The 13,994-nt window shown below is 37.9% G+C and overlaps 1 pseudogene; it reads left to right on the forward strand.

Moving 5' to 3' along the window:
• Positions 1–1,468: 1,468 nt before the first annotated feature.
• LOC137296563 (uncharacterized) lies at positions 1,469–11,151 on the forward strand (annotated as a pseudogene).
• Positions 11,152–13,994: the final 2,843 nt, after the last annotated feature.

Raw genomic sequence — 13,994 nt, forward strand, 5'->3', positions numbered from 1 at the left:
GGTTACAATACAACTACGACCAGCACAATTAACACTTTACCTTGATTAGGTGAGTGAGGAAGTGAGTGTGTTAGTAAATAGTTTAAGTCACATCGACAGTATTTCTACTATATCATCACAAGTAACAGATTCATAAGACAAAAAGACAAATGATAAAACTCTGTCAGTGAAGGACAATGAAACAACAGCTAGAAGATCACAGGCATAGCTTCACAATTGTTATGGAAATCTAAAACGTTTTGTACTTTAGATGACAAAACAATAAAGACAGGCCGCAGATTGCCAACACCTGAAAGTAGATCACCATACTAGGGACCATGGGGACTTACATGATATTTGCTTTCTGCATCCCTTCAACTTTTAACAATTTAGACGAATCTAGCCGTAAAATTAAAATGACATATAATCTGATATTGAAAAAAAATGTTAGAATAAAATTACTTTTGGACATCTACGTGGCAGTGGGAGTAGCTTTAATTTTAATTTCATCGAGTGATATCGGTTTATACTGATTGAAATATCAATGAGTTACTGAAAAAATTATAAAAAAACTGATTCCAATTGTCTTTTACTCTGACGCATTTCCTGTTTTCTGTTCCTGTTTTAGTTCAAGATTAATTAAATAATTCAATCTCAGCTAACAATAACCATCTATCATTTTCTCATTCAAGAGTGAGACTAATGACGTCTCCTGCTGGTTTGGACTGGTCTCTGAGAGGAGGAGCCATTGCTCTTACATAGTAATCCTACAGTGAACATTGCTGGTTGCGTTTTGCTTCACTTTGACAGAAAAAAACCCAATACAAATACTGTGAAGTCAGTGTCTGGTTAAAAATCAATGAACATGTCCATGACTTCCTGTGACAATGACGTACGCAAAATATCAAAGAATATCAGTATAATGAATGATGTGATGTGCAGATTGCGCGTAAGGCGGTTGGCGAGGGAAATTGACAGACGTACAAACTGCAGGTGATGTCAAAATATATAATAAATTCATACATATTTTAAACACACATGTGTTGTTTAGATGCTACCGGCATGGTCAAATCAGTATACTGTGAATCCATAAGATTTGCTTTTTAAAAACCTAATGTTATTTTCCATCGTTCTTTCGAAGTTTATGTGGTAATGTAGCTCATATCTATAAGCCGACCAATAACGACTGTCAACATATCATGTTGGTTCAGATACCTATGTGTGGAGCAAAAGGTATGTTTTACGGAAATGGCAGTTGCAATGACGTTAACGTCATTAGAGGGTCGCACAAAAATTACGTCCAACATTCAAGGACACAGAATTTTTCTGACAAATTTTTTTATCTAAATGACTAAAGTGCATGCGAGAGCTTCCATTCCACTTTCAAAACCTATACGCTATTTCGTATTGGACCCTGTGCATCAGTATACAGTATGTATTGATATTAAGTCAGACTTAGTGATTTTATGTACGTTTCACGTCTGTCAACATGTTCCTGCTACTGATGTGTCGCTGTGTTGTTGGACATAACGCTAAGACAGTGCCACGGCTAATCGTAAAACTTTACACTTGTGATTTCATGACAATGTTAGTTTCTGCTCGATTTTGATGTGGTGGCATCACCAATTCCTTCGCATCATTTTCATGACTATTTTATACATCTCATAGAGTTTGTTTCGTTGGATAATCCTCCTTAGATAAATTATTATAATTACTGTGATGTAATAGAGTCTCAAACACATCTCACGCTCTTTTTGAAATTCTTTGTGTCTGAATATTTAAGGTGAGAAAGAAATTTGATACCTGAGGTCATTGCTTTTCAGTCAGATAATATATTTCGCATCACAGTGTCAATATAAGACCATATCTAAAAATCCCACATATCTTTACACTGAATAATTGTCAAATCTCCCTGGCTTTAGTGCACATCGGGCTTTATTGTTGGGCTTGTGACGCTATTCCACTACGAAGATTAAACACGCCTGTTGAATTTCTCCTTTGGCACTGTGCACTGTGCGATTTAGTATAGTGAATTGTGAAATGTACTGTACCTGTAAATAAGTGTAAAAATGGTACATAAAAAAAACTTATTATGTTATAAAATTTGATTATTGGAGTAATGATAGGAAGATCGTGTGCTTTAAAAAGTGATCATGTCACCACATAGCGATCTGCGGTTCTGTCCTGTGCCAGGGATGTTTGGATGATGTCACTGTTTTGCACAAATACTCTATATTCAAATTCCGTTTTGCATTCAGGCAGTGCTTATCAATAGTTTCGACATTAAGACGAGAAGACTGCTCAGAATCAAAGACATAAAATGTGCAACAAATAAAAACAGCCTTTCCACTATATCTTCTTCTGTTGTGTATTGTACTGAACTGATCTGAGCAAATATTTAGAGTCACATCGGCCACATCATGACGAGAACAATTTGATTTACACAGGGAGCCTATGTAGAGAGGGAGAAGAAGCTGCCCAAAAAGCCCCTGAACGTATGTCTCGGGTCGTTACGTAACCAGTGTAGCCCGGTTTATTTTCAACAGCCGATTAAGTTCTCCGTGTGCCGTAACAACTGAAATCCTACACGTAGAAGATAAGTGAACCATTTTGTCACTTCAATTTAAGTCATATTTTTGGTATTAGTGTCCGTATTAGGACAGCAGATTTGTAGTTAAGTTTCAAGTCGGTATGTTATAGCTCACTGGCTTCTAGTCTCGATTCATCGCGAAGATAGACTAAATTGTGCCGATAAAAACTTCTTTCGCACATTCCTTTAATTTTTAGAAGGAAAACATACCTTTACCTGAAAGGTATTTGCAAGTAATAGTGATAGGTTTATGGCTTAAAAAATTGTTAGGGTGTAATTAAGGTGTGTGAAAAATATGACATTTCGCCGACCTGTTTAAATGATATCCACCATTAAAATGATATACGTCGTTGTTTTATTATTCCTAGTTACTTCCTCAAAAACATTTTCGCATACACTTTTAATTCATATGAGGGGAATATACTATCCGGTGAAATGTGTTTCCAAGTAATAGTGATAGTTTCATAATCTAAAACAAAATGTTAGGGTGTATTTGGGGTGTGTGAAAAATATGACATATTTTCTGATCTGATCTGATCTGATATGATTCGCCATTGATGCTTGTGATGTTTGAGGGTAATAGTTTCATAACTTCTTTCTTTTTTGTTGATCTTATTATTTGACAACACTGGAAAGGTGTTATAGAACGCTTTGTGACAGTTTTACACTTTATTTTTTGAGGGCAATGTGACAGTGTCAGTTAACGTTTTGTTAATGTCCATTCCATTCTCCACATGCAATAAGATATCTGAATTAATTATTAATGTAAACAAAAATGTCTCAAAGTAGATTTTTTAAAAGGACAGCTGATGTTAACACGTGTTCTCGCGATACTTTTGCGTTCTTTAACATGTTTTGGGAGGGAAAGCGGCGGTGTATCATTTCTTCTTTCATTCATTCACATATGTACTTCTTTCTTTATTCTTTTAATTTCTTTCTTTCATTCATTCACATAAGTCTTGTTATTAATTCTCACTATAATTCATTTATTCATCCATTGTAAAATTCCGACTCATACAATGAACTGGCTGAAGTTTCGTTAAACACAGCTGAAGTTGCGCTGGGAAAGAGCCAACTTACTGTGTGCGTTGGAGCATGACGAGACACGTTAATTAGTACAGATGGTAAAGAAAGCAAGCGAGTGACGTATCCCTGTTGTAGATTATCCCTGATTTACATAAATATCAAAATGAATAAATTAAGAATGTGAAAAACTGTCATCTAAGGACAGTGAAATACTAGACTGTCACAGTTATGAATTTCAAACTAGTACGCTATCATAAAAATATATCACAGGAGGCAACAGTACAACGCTAAATCACCACCATCTACGCGTTGATCAGTACACCAAATTTAGAGACCATGCCATGAACAGAGAATGAACAGAGAATGACATGACGTGATTAATGGAGTGGTAACAATTGAATTTGATCTGAAGAAAAGCCATGTTATCCTAACGTACAATAGATTATGTTGCCACACTGGCCTGAACATGCAGTTGAAGAGTTTGACGATGTATATGTACTGAGATCAGTGCATTGATGACTCCTCTCCACATCCTCTCTTTTCAGAAATATAGCTATTGAGCTCTCATCTAGAAATCCACACACTGCAATCAGATACAGAAACATCTTTTGATCATGAAGTAGTTTTGATGTAGCCCTGGAGAAAGCCATTATCCATGATCTTATAGAAGCACAATCGTTCGATTGCTTGGGACAGTAATTTTAGTAACTATATTTTTACATTATATATTGATTTTTAATTCCACGTAATGTGGTTCAAAATTGTTCAGAGACAAATGCATGACAATCCTCCAGGGTTAATGATGGCAGCTAAATTTAACCAGTTTTCATTGTAACAATCGTTTGAGACTATGTCTATGTTACGTGTACATGTCTATGTGTGTTTCGGTTGGTGACAAAACGACTAATTCCTCTTAAATAGCTTGTACATAACACATGGCATTTTTACGTCTTGTGACATGTAATGTAATATTAAGATATGTTTTGTTTCTAAAAATCGCATCAACTTGAATGTCACTCGGCCGAATGTGTCTAAAAGGTGTTGTACTGTTGTGAGCAAATTTATCTCTGTAAGAGGATGAAAGGTTTTTTCATATCTTTAGCACTACCATGTATTTTCAAATTTGGAAATGTTCTACTGCTATAGGAATTTTGGTAACACTGAACATTGCTTCACAAATTAGAAGCCTTAAGTTCTGGTTAAATATTTTACACATGGATGGACAAGATCTACCGAAAGTAACCCATAATATGCTCTTACACTTAAACAAAGCAGGTAAGGTAACATGGGCGCGATACATTCGAAAACTTTCATTCTCATATGGTTAAGGTATTGTATCCTTGCTCCAGACAATTGGCAATGTTCGTACATATTAAGAGAATTCAGGGAACGCTCCATAAAGGCAGGCAGGCAGGCAGGCAGGCAAACAGACAAGTTTATTCAGTTAAAGGCCACAGGCCCATCATACCGTCATTTGCATATGGTGTTGGATTCAGTGCACATGCTGTTTATGAGGAGCATTTCTAGTGCGCTGAAGTACATAGTACAGAAACATACTAACATCTTTTAAAACATAGTCATTACTTGTTTTCATAACATTAATAAAATTAGCATTTGGATCAAAATCAGTCAAATATTTCTGAATATATCGTAATCTTAAATCCGAAAAGCGTTCACACTTCAGGAGTACATGAAATTCATCTTCAAAAACATTTGTCATTCATTTTACAAAATAAACATAATCTTGCATGTACGAGTGTCTTGAATTGGGAGTAATAAAAACATTTATTAGAGTTTTTGACTGAAGTGAACCAACATTGTTTAAGATTATCTGAAAGTCTCTGGTTAAACAAGAATATGAAGTAATCAACACTGCCAACATAATGACTGATCCATGCATAGCCAAAGCCATACTTAAATAAAATATGACTGACACAAGTTGTCCAAGTATTTCGGCCAACATCATCTAAGGACATGAGCATGATATAACAATGTTTTGGCAGTATATTATAAGGCATATGTAATAAGCGACACCAGTATAAGTTTTATAGCAGAAGAAACGAGTTGGAGATTCTATTTGTCATCAAAAGTTCACTCTTCATTAGTTTTCAGTGCACCGATTGCAGTGTACCGATGTCATCAAGTTCATGACGTCATAGCACTGTCAGAACGACATCACCTTGGAGATCTCACAAGTGACAACCCCAGTGGAACGCAATTTATAAAAACGATAAATATAATAAGTTCAATGATACATCTGAGATGACCTTGAAACATTGATCAAAATATACAATTACTTGATGTCCGTTCGACACAGGCATCAGTTGATTTATTTTTCCAGAACATCAAACGAACATGCAACGTTCGCCTGTAGATTTTAACAATACTGAAGTACTCAGTCGGCATATGCCTGATGCAGACAAGATGCCAGTGTTCGAGAAAATGTGAAAGAATCGAGCACAATCAGTCGGCATAAGCCTGATGCAGACAAGATGCCAGTGTTCGAGAAAATGTGAAAGAATCGAGCACAAACAAGTCATCAGCGTGTCATACACAAGTTACAGATATCAGTGTTCAGACTGGAACATGAACCATTAGAATTCACTTTTGTACCGATAAGGATTAGTAAATGGTGTGAAGAAAAACGAGTTGAGAGTTATTGTCACATTGGCATAATGTTTAAGCCATATCGTGACTCAATCAGGTAACAAATTTATAATAAATAAAGCTGAATTACAAATCCCTGTCATGTGGAGGACAATAAAACAACAAATAGAAGATCACACATATGGATATAATACTACTACGAAAATCTAAAACATGTTTTAAACTATATAAATACAGACAATACGTTGCCAACGATTGAAGGTAGACCACAATACTTGGGACCATGGGGACTTCCCGTACATTGATGTGGGGCTTTTGGTGAAGGACATTTCCACACATACAAACCGCAGGTGCTGTCAGAATACCTTATATATTCATACGGCGGAATGCTTGTATGTGCATACTTGTCTCCCGACGCTACGGAATTGGTCAAATCAGTGTAACAAGAACAAGTTCTGCTTCAAATAATTGTAATATGTGTTATTCCTCTATGTTCTTTAGAGGTTCAAATAGTAATATAGCTTACATATGTACGATTTGTGTGGCGGAAGATGCAGTTGCAATGACGCTGACATCATCATGGTGTCGCACAAAAATGAGGTCTGATGATCAAGGCCGATCTTATCTAAATCACTAAAGTGCAAGTAAAGGCGTCCATTCCTCTTCCAAAAGCTACACGTTATTTTGCATATCAACATTTACCACAAAACTAACCCATATCCCATATATGAGTGAGTGAGTTTGGTTTTACGCCTCTGTTAGCAATATTACAGCGATATCACGGCAGGGCTTCACACATTGAATCATCGGGGAATAGACTCCTCGTCTTCGGCGCGACAAGAGAACGCTTTAACTGCTTGGTTATCCCATATATAATTAGGACTGCATCATGTTAACTATTTCCCATTTGGCTCAAAAGAGGACGGATGAAACATAACAAAGCTCAATGAAACGCTGATCATGTTCAAAACATCAGCCGAAATCTGTGTTTTGGGGTTTTTTTTGCAGATATAAACAGAGAAACAGCCAGGCGTGCGAGAGAGGACGGAACCGGCACAACACGGGTAAAGAAATCAATAACTTTGTCGGCACTTGTGCACGTGGACCCCGTACAATTGGCTGCCCCTTTTCACAATGCGTCAATATGCTAAGTGTATTGACAATATGAACATGGCGATGTTATTTTCTTCTCGATATGGATTTAGCGATTTTTAGTGATGCCTTCGTATCATTTTCAAGCCTGATATGTTTCACGGAATCTATTTTGGTGGATAACTCTCCTTAAAGGCCCCTTAACACTTATCAGGAACTGACGGGAATCAAGGAGTATCAATGTTAAAATAAACAATTTTTTCAAGTTTTATAAGAATGCGACTCCCGAATGCTATCAGCCGTTTCAGTGACAGATGGAAAGGTTTTGTGCGATTCGGTGGCGTTCATTAGGACATACGAAGAGCATTCGGGACGTTCTGACCGTATTCCAGGTGTATTCGAGGTACATTCGAGTTCTGTTCAATCGCAATATTCCGATACATTGGAAGCATATTCCACGTGACGTCCAGCAGTAATCGAGATACATTCCAAGTCATTCGAGGCGTTTTCGAGACATTCTCCTTTGGAAGTGGCTTGTGTTTTTGATGCTTCAAAATGGAAAATGATGCTTTAAAACTTCTCTGCAGTAGGCCCGTATACGGACGGAGAGGAATTCCTGCCAACAAACCTGGCTAGCTGTTCTCGAAACGTTCGTAGCCCTGCGTAAGTCCATTCCTATCACATGGGTTACGATCAAAATTAAGAATCCTTTTGGCTACGAACTGTTCGAGAATAAGGGCCCTGATATTTCCCTTTTGAAGCAGCCAGTGAATTTGTTTGCATCGTTGAATTTGTGTTCCATTTGACAGCTGCGTGATTGGCAAGAGTCAGGAAAAGCATGCTGTGTATGGGCAAATCGCCTTTGAAGTGTTTCATTTGCATCCTAAGTACAGTGTCATCAGAGGCCCCATTGTTCTCTGCGCAACTGGTTTGGAACCTCCTGATCTGCGCCAAGAGATTGCCTCGGTTTTCCACCGGGAGTACATCCCTTCTGATACCCTGGGTTATACAGAAGGCTGCAGTTTTGGGAGGTTTACATATTATCTAGAAAGTTTTGGTAGGTTCGACCTGGCACCGTTTCCTAAGAGAAGTCCCAATCGCTGTCTGGTTTGCGTTTAGAGGGGCAAGGGCGCTGAGCTGATGAAAGACTTACCAGCCTGACTGTGCCATTATCACCCGAATCCTCTCTACTGTATGCGGTCTTTTATTTGTAAGGCATAATAAGAATCTACATATTCTCCCGAACGTTCTTGGTTGGTTCGACTAGGCCTGGGAAATGTCCCATTTGCTGTTGTGGGCCTGAGCTGATTATGTGCCTTACCAGCCTGACTATGCTAAGATCAACCGAACCCTCTCTGACGCATTTTCATCTTAATCTGTTAAAACAAAACAGGCTATACATTGCCAACAACTGAACGTAGATCACCACATTAGGGACCATGGGGACAAAGTGCCTTTGCTTCCTGCACGAACCCTGCCTAAGGTTTACACAATCCCTTCAGATGTTCGCAAGTTTTGACAATCTAGCCATAAATTAAAAATTACACAGATACTGTGGTTACATGAGTTGCAAGTATAAATTTAGCTTGAACGTTTTGGGACTTACATACCCTCTCAGTATTACAGTCATTTTACGGTACTTTAACTACCTTGAGAACAAGGTCCTAGTATGAAGGATCCTGGAGAATGTTTTACTCTGTGGTTGAACTCTCAGTCTAAATTAGTCAAATGAATCAGCCGAACGAATCAAATGAATCTATTTAAGTTTTTAAGGGCTTTGAATATATTTAATTGAAAAAAAATGTTTGAATTACATTCAATATTTATTTGTGAAAGTTGTACCGATTGAATCTCGTTTCTACATAAAATACCTTTTTATTTCGTAGCAAATGGAAACAGCAGCAGCGGAAAGGAATTCCTGGTTACCTTTCTAGAAAACAAATTAGAGGTCAACAAGCCAAAACAACAATGTATCATCGTTACGACCGTTCTGAGCGTAGCGTCTGTGCAAGTCACCAGTCTATCTCAGAGCATCAACTTTACAGAAATTGTGAACACCACTAGCGCTGAAGGCGGATACATTTGTCTAGAGGAAGGCATCCAGTTGTCAGGGAGTGGGATAATGGATAAAGTCGTACGTATCATTTCTAATAATGACGTTAATGTTCTTGCTGTGGATTTTGGAGAAGATTCAATGGATGTATATCTCGCACTACCCGTTGAGGAATTCGGATACAGTTTCTATGTGGTGACATACCAGAGTAAAGATGATAAGACACAATTCTCAGTGACGTCCTCATCCGCCGATACTTCAGTAACCATAGAGTTCCCACCTGGTTTGACTACATTACAGTATAATGGTATCACCATTCTGAATCCACGCGTGATAAATGTAACCCTACAGAAGCATGAAGTTATTCAGATGCAAAACGACAAGGACCTGACGGGAACGTATGTGTCCTCAACCAAACCAGTTGCTGTAATAGCAGGAGCACTGAAATCCTCTTTGGACACTACAAAAACAAAAGATCACCTTGCGCAACAGATGACCCCAGTTACTACATGGGGGAAACATTTTGTGTCCGTTCTCTCCCCAGAAAAAACCAACACATCCAAGGACCTGTATCGCATTCTTGCAAGCACCCCAAACACAACTGTACATGTGGGTGGTTCAATTTACCGCCTTGAAAAAGAAGGGGACTGGTTGGAAACAAGGGTCTCTGCCACAGATCCTGTTGAGGTCATGTCGAATGAAGCAATATTGGTTGTAAAGTTTGTGACAGTTACAAAAGCCTTTGGTCCTTGTATGATGATTGTTCATCCCAACACCCAGTGGCAATATCAATACAGCTTCCGGTTTCCTTCCAAAAAGACTTCTGCGTATGTAATTGTCGTCATTGATTCGTCCTTCAAATCAACTTTAATGCTAACAACCCCTAGATATACAGAACTGGGTCAGTGTCATGCACACGAACCTGACATCTGGATACATTCTTCTTCCCAAAGGCTATTACGTCATACAAAGTGTCAGGGATGTGTTTGCTGTATACATATTCCAGAAGAGTAAAGGTACAGGTGCCTTCTGTTCACCAGCCGGAATGAACCTCAAGCTGATCAATGAGGTAAGGGGCTACTGATATAATTACTGTCTATATTAATTGCTTAATTTCCCCATTGCCGTAGAAAATAGTATCAGATCTGAAGAATCCTGACAGTACTTTCGCATTGAAAGGTAGCCAATCTGGAAAAAACAACACTGAGTAAACTTCAATATTCTTTCTTTGTAGAATTGGATTCACACAAAAGAAAACATTACAAATTGTCATCCAAGCACATCGTCGACACCCACAACAGATGTATCTATAACAAAAACGATCACGACATCTGTGAGTACTTCCACCAGTGCAACTACTACCACTGCAACCACAACATCGAGAACTCTGCCCACAACTACGAGAGCTGTCCCAACCACAAGCACCTTCACTTCTTTAACTACGAAAGCAGAAACCACGACCAGCATGGATACAACCCTCTCCGCTTCAGGTGCTGATGAAACAACGGTAGCTGGTAACGTGGACCCGCGACAAAGTTGTTCATGTCAAGGGGAATCTAACAATACATATCAGAATATGACCCTTGAGGAACTTCAGATAATCATAAAGTATCTGCAAGCAGACCTCCGGATCCTCCCAAACCAAACGTCCAAAGCGAAGAGGAGAAAGATAAGTGCGCCTGATGACAGGCCTTCGTCAAAGACGTTTGGGGCAACAGGCTGTACTTTTCTCACTTTGTGTTACGTGGCTATTTTTCTTGTAGACATTCCCCTAATAATGAAGCACCTGAGAAGAGTCACGTAGTACTGATAGTTGTATCAATGGGTATTTGATTATTTAATTGTTTAATTGAAACGGTTGAAGGCTTTATTGTTGGTCTTGTGACACTATTCCATTTACAAGATTAAACACGCCAGCTGAATTAACTATTTAGCTCTGAGCAGTGTTGTACTAATAAGTAACTGTTATGAATACGCAATGAGATTTTGTATTAATAATTTTCAAACAAAATTTATGTTAAATTTGAATTTGTATACAATGGTTAACATCTGAAGGGACAGCGTAAATCTTGGATCCATGCAGGTAGCTAAAGTACTGTAAAACCTCAAAGTCCCATGTATGGTGATCTACCAGCAGTTGTTGCCAGTCTATAGCCCATTTTTCACTTTCCTGACCTCGTTTAAAGTCATGCTAGTTTTAATTCTTGATACTGCGATATTCTAGTTGGTTTACTGACCTTCGTTGACAGTTTGCTTTTCATGATTTACATGCATTATGGTCATTTTGAAACTTGTTTTAGTGAAGATATGGCTGAATATTTCCAATGTGACTGTAAAAAAACCTAACTCACTTCAATTCTTTACAGTCTGTTATCATTACATCTTAGAAAATATGATTATTGGGTTAATGATCTGAAGATCTTGTACGTTCGTAAGTGATTGATTGTGAGCACATGCCGATCAATTGATGATGGACTTCATGTGTTTTAAGTGTTTCCCTAGCTTGCCATGGTGATTGCCATTAAACCCCAAGCCCTTCTTTCGATCCTGTCAGTGTTTTACACAAACAATCTACAGCCAAATTCCGTTTCGCCTTTAAGAAAAACGGGACTTAATGCATGAAAACACAGTATTTATCGATATTATCGATATTAAGATGACAACACTGCTTGAAATCAAAGAAGTCACATTTGCAACAAAAAAATCAAATATCCGCTGTGCCTTCTTTTTCTTAGTACTCCTCGCAAGCCAAAATCAAAGTAATGTATGTACCAACAAGCGCCTATGCGCCAAGAAAAAGTTGCTAATCAGTATAATGAAAGGTTCAAATGGGCAAATCGTTATAGCTTTTAACTGTTATTTCAGTGCCTATATACATCAAAATAAAACATAAATAAATTCTTGAAAGTTTGATCATGCAAACTTTGCTTTGGTAACTCGGTAGGATTGACTGCGTGAGTTTTATGTAAGTCACGTCGGAAGTGTTTCAGTAAAACGAACATACAACGTTCGTTTGTACATTTTGACAGCGCCATAAGGTTTGATGCAGACATGATAACAATTCTCGAGAACGTGTGAAAGAAGAAAGAAAAAAACATCAGAGTATCATACACACACATCAAATGTCATTGTTCAGAATTGAACATGAAACTATTGGAATTCACTCTGGTACTGAGAAGGCCTGGTAAATGGGATGAATAAAAAATGTTATTTGGATGACGGAATGTTATTTGTATGTTACCATGGTTACATTGCGGTTATGGGCAGCATAGGTGCAACTGATGTTCATACGACGAGTTAAGAATATGGTCACATTTCAGCCATATATTGACTAAATCAAGATTCATTATGAATGAAGTCAAAACAACCCTTGCCAATGAAGGTAACTATAACAACTGGACATTGCGGAAGCCGCGGTAGCTGAGCGGTTTAGGCTGCTGACTTGTGTGATGGCGGCTAGGTGTGGATTCGAATCCCAGGTGGGACTCAGTTCAACGCAAATACTACAATATGTATTTTACTAAGAGAGTGTAATCCCAAATATGACATTTGTATGATCTACATGTTAAATAAAGTTAGAGACAGCACATTGCCTTGTGAGACTTGCCAATCCTGTTTGAAATGATCAGAAAGAGTAGAGCCCGTGCTCACTTGAAACTGCCTGTGTCGGTTAAAACCTCTGCCTTATCTAGATTCAAGCAAATGGCCTCGTAGTTAAATGGCATGTAAATCTTTTAACATGTTATGTCTCCAGGCAATGTCGTATGTGTTTTCTAAGATTGAGACATGCTGTTTCCTTACAATGACATCCTTAACGAATGATTTCAGTCGGACTCAATGGTCAATAGTACTACGCTCCTAATGGAAACCATATTGGATATTTATGATTAAATCATTGGATTCCAAGTGAAAAACAAAAGTGCAGAGTGCATTTCCTGTGTTGTACTGTATTGTAAGTGCTGTAATATCAATTTTCACTCCACCCTGAAATGTTCACTTGTTTGAATTGGATAAAAAGAAGAACCAAGTCAGTATTTTATTGAGCATGGTGCCATATTTTTTTCAAACGCAAGTAGTCAGTGTATTATATCTATATATGTGATTGGGGGGTTGTGGTGGGGGGATTTCCTTTCATATATTTCAGTGTACAAACGTATTACAATATATTGTTGACTAAGTTGTTACAACTGGTTTTGATTATTGTATGCATGGTGCTCTTTCTTAATATCTAATGTCCTAAAGTCCATTTCCACTTAAACCCTTAACAGTTAAAAGTGTATCAAGTGTTTATATGTGACGAGTAAATTTCCACTTCCCTGCTGCCCAAAGCTCAGCTTGACCTCTCCAAAGTTCATCCACCTCCGTATGGTTGTCACCCAGCTGACTGTAAGCTGAACTACATATGTACAGACAAATATGTGAGTGCTTTACCCTTCCATTGCTAAGTTGTACATGTACTACTTGTACTTTATAATGAAATGTTCATTGGTTAGAACAAACATTGTTACAGTAACTATATCCCCTACTTGTAAATTTGTGGTTGTTAATTTTGCAGTTTCATTCGTATATTATTTGAATGAATATTGAATGTTATATACAATGAAACTTGTACATTTTCTGAACTTCATGGAAAGCCATTGTTTATTG

This window comes from Haliotis asinina, chromosome 9 (genome assembly GCF_037392515.1).
Source record: "Haliotis asinina isolate JCU_RB_2024 chromosome 9, JCU_Hal_asi_v2, whole genome shotgun sequence".
Lineage (NCBI taxonomy): Eukaryota > Metazoa > Mollusca > Gastropoda > Lepetellida > Haliotidae > Haliotis > Haliotis asinina.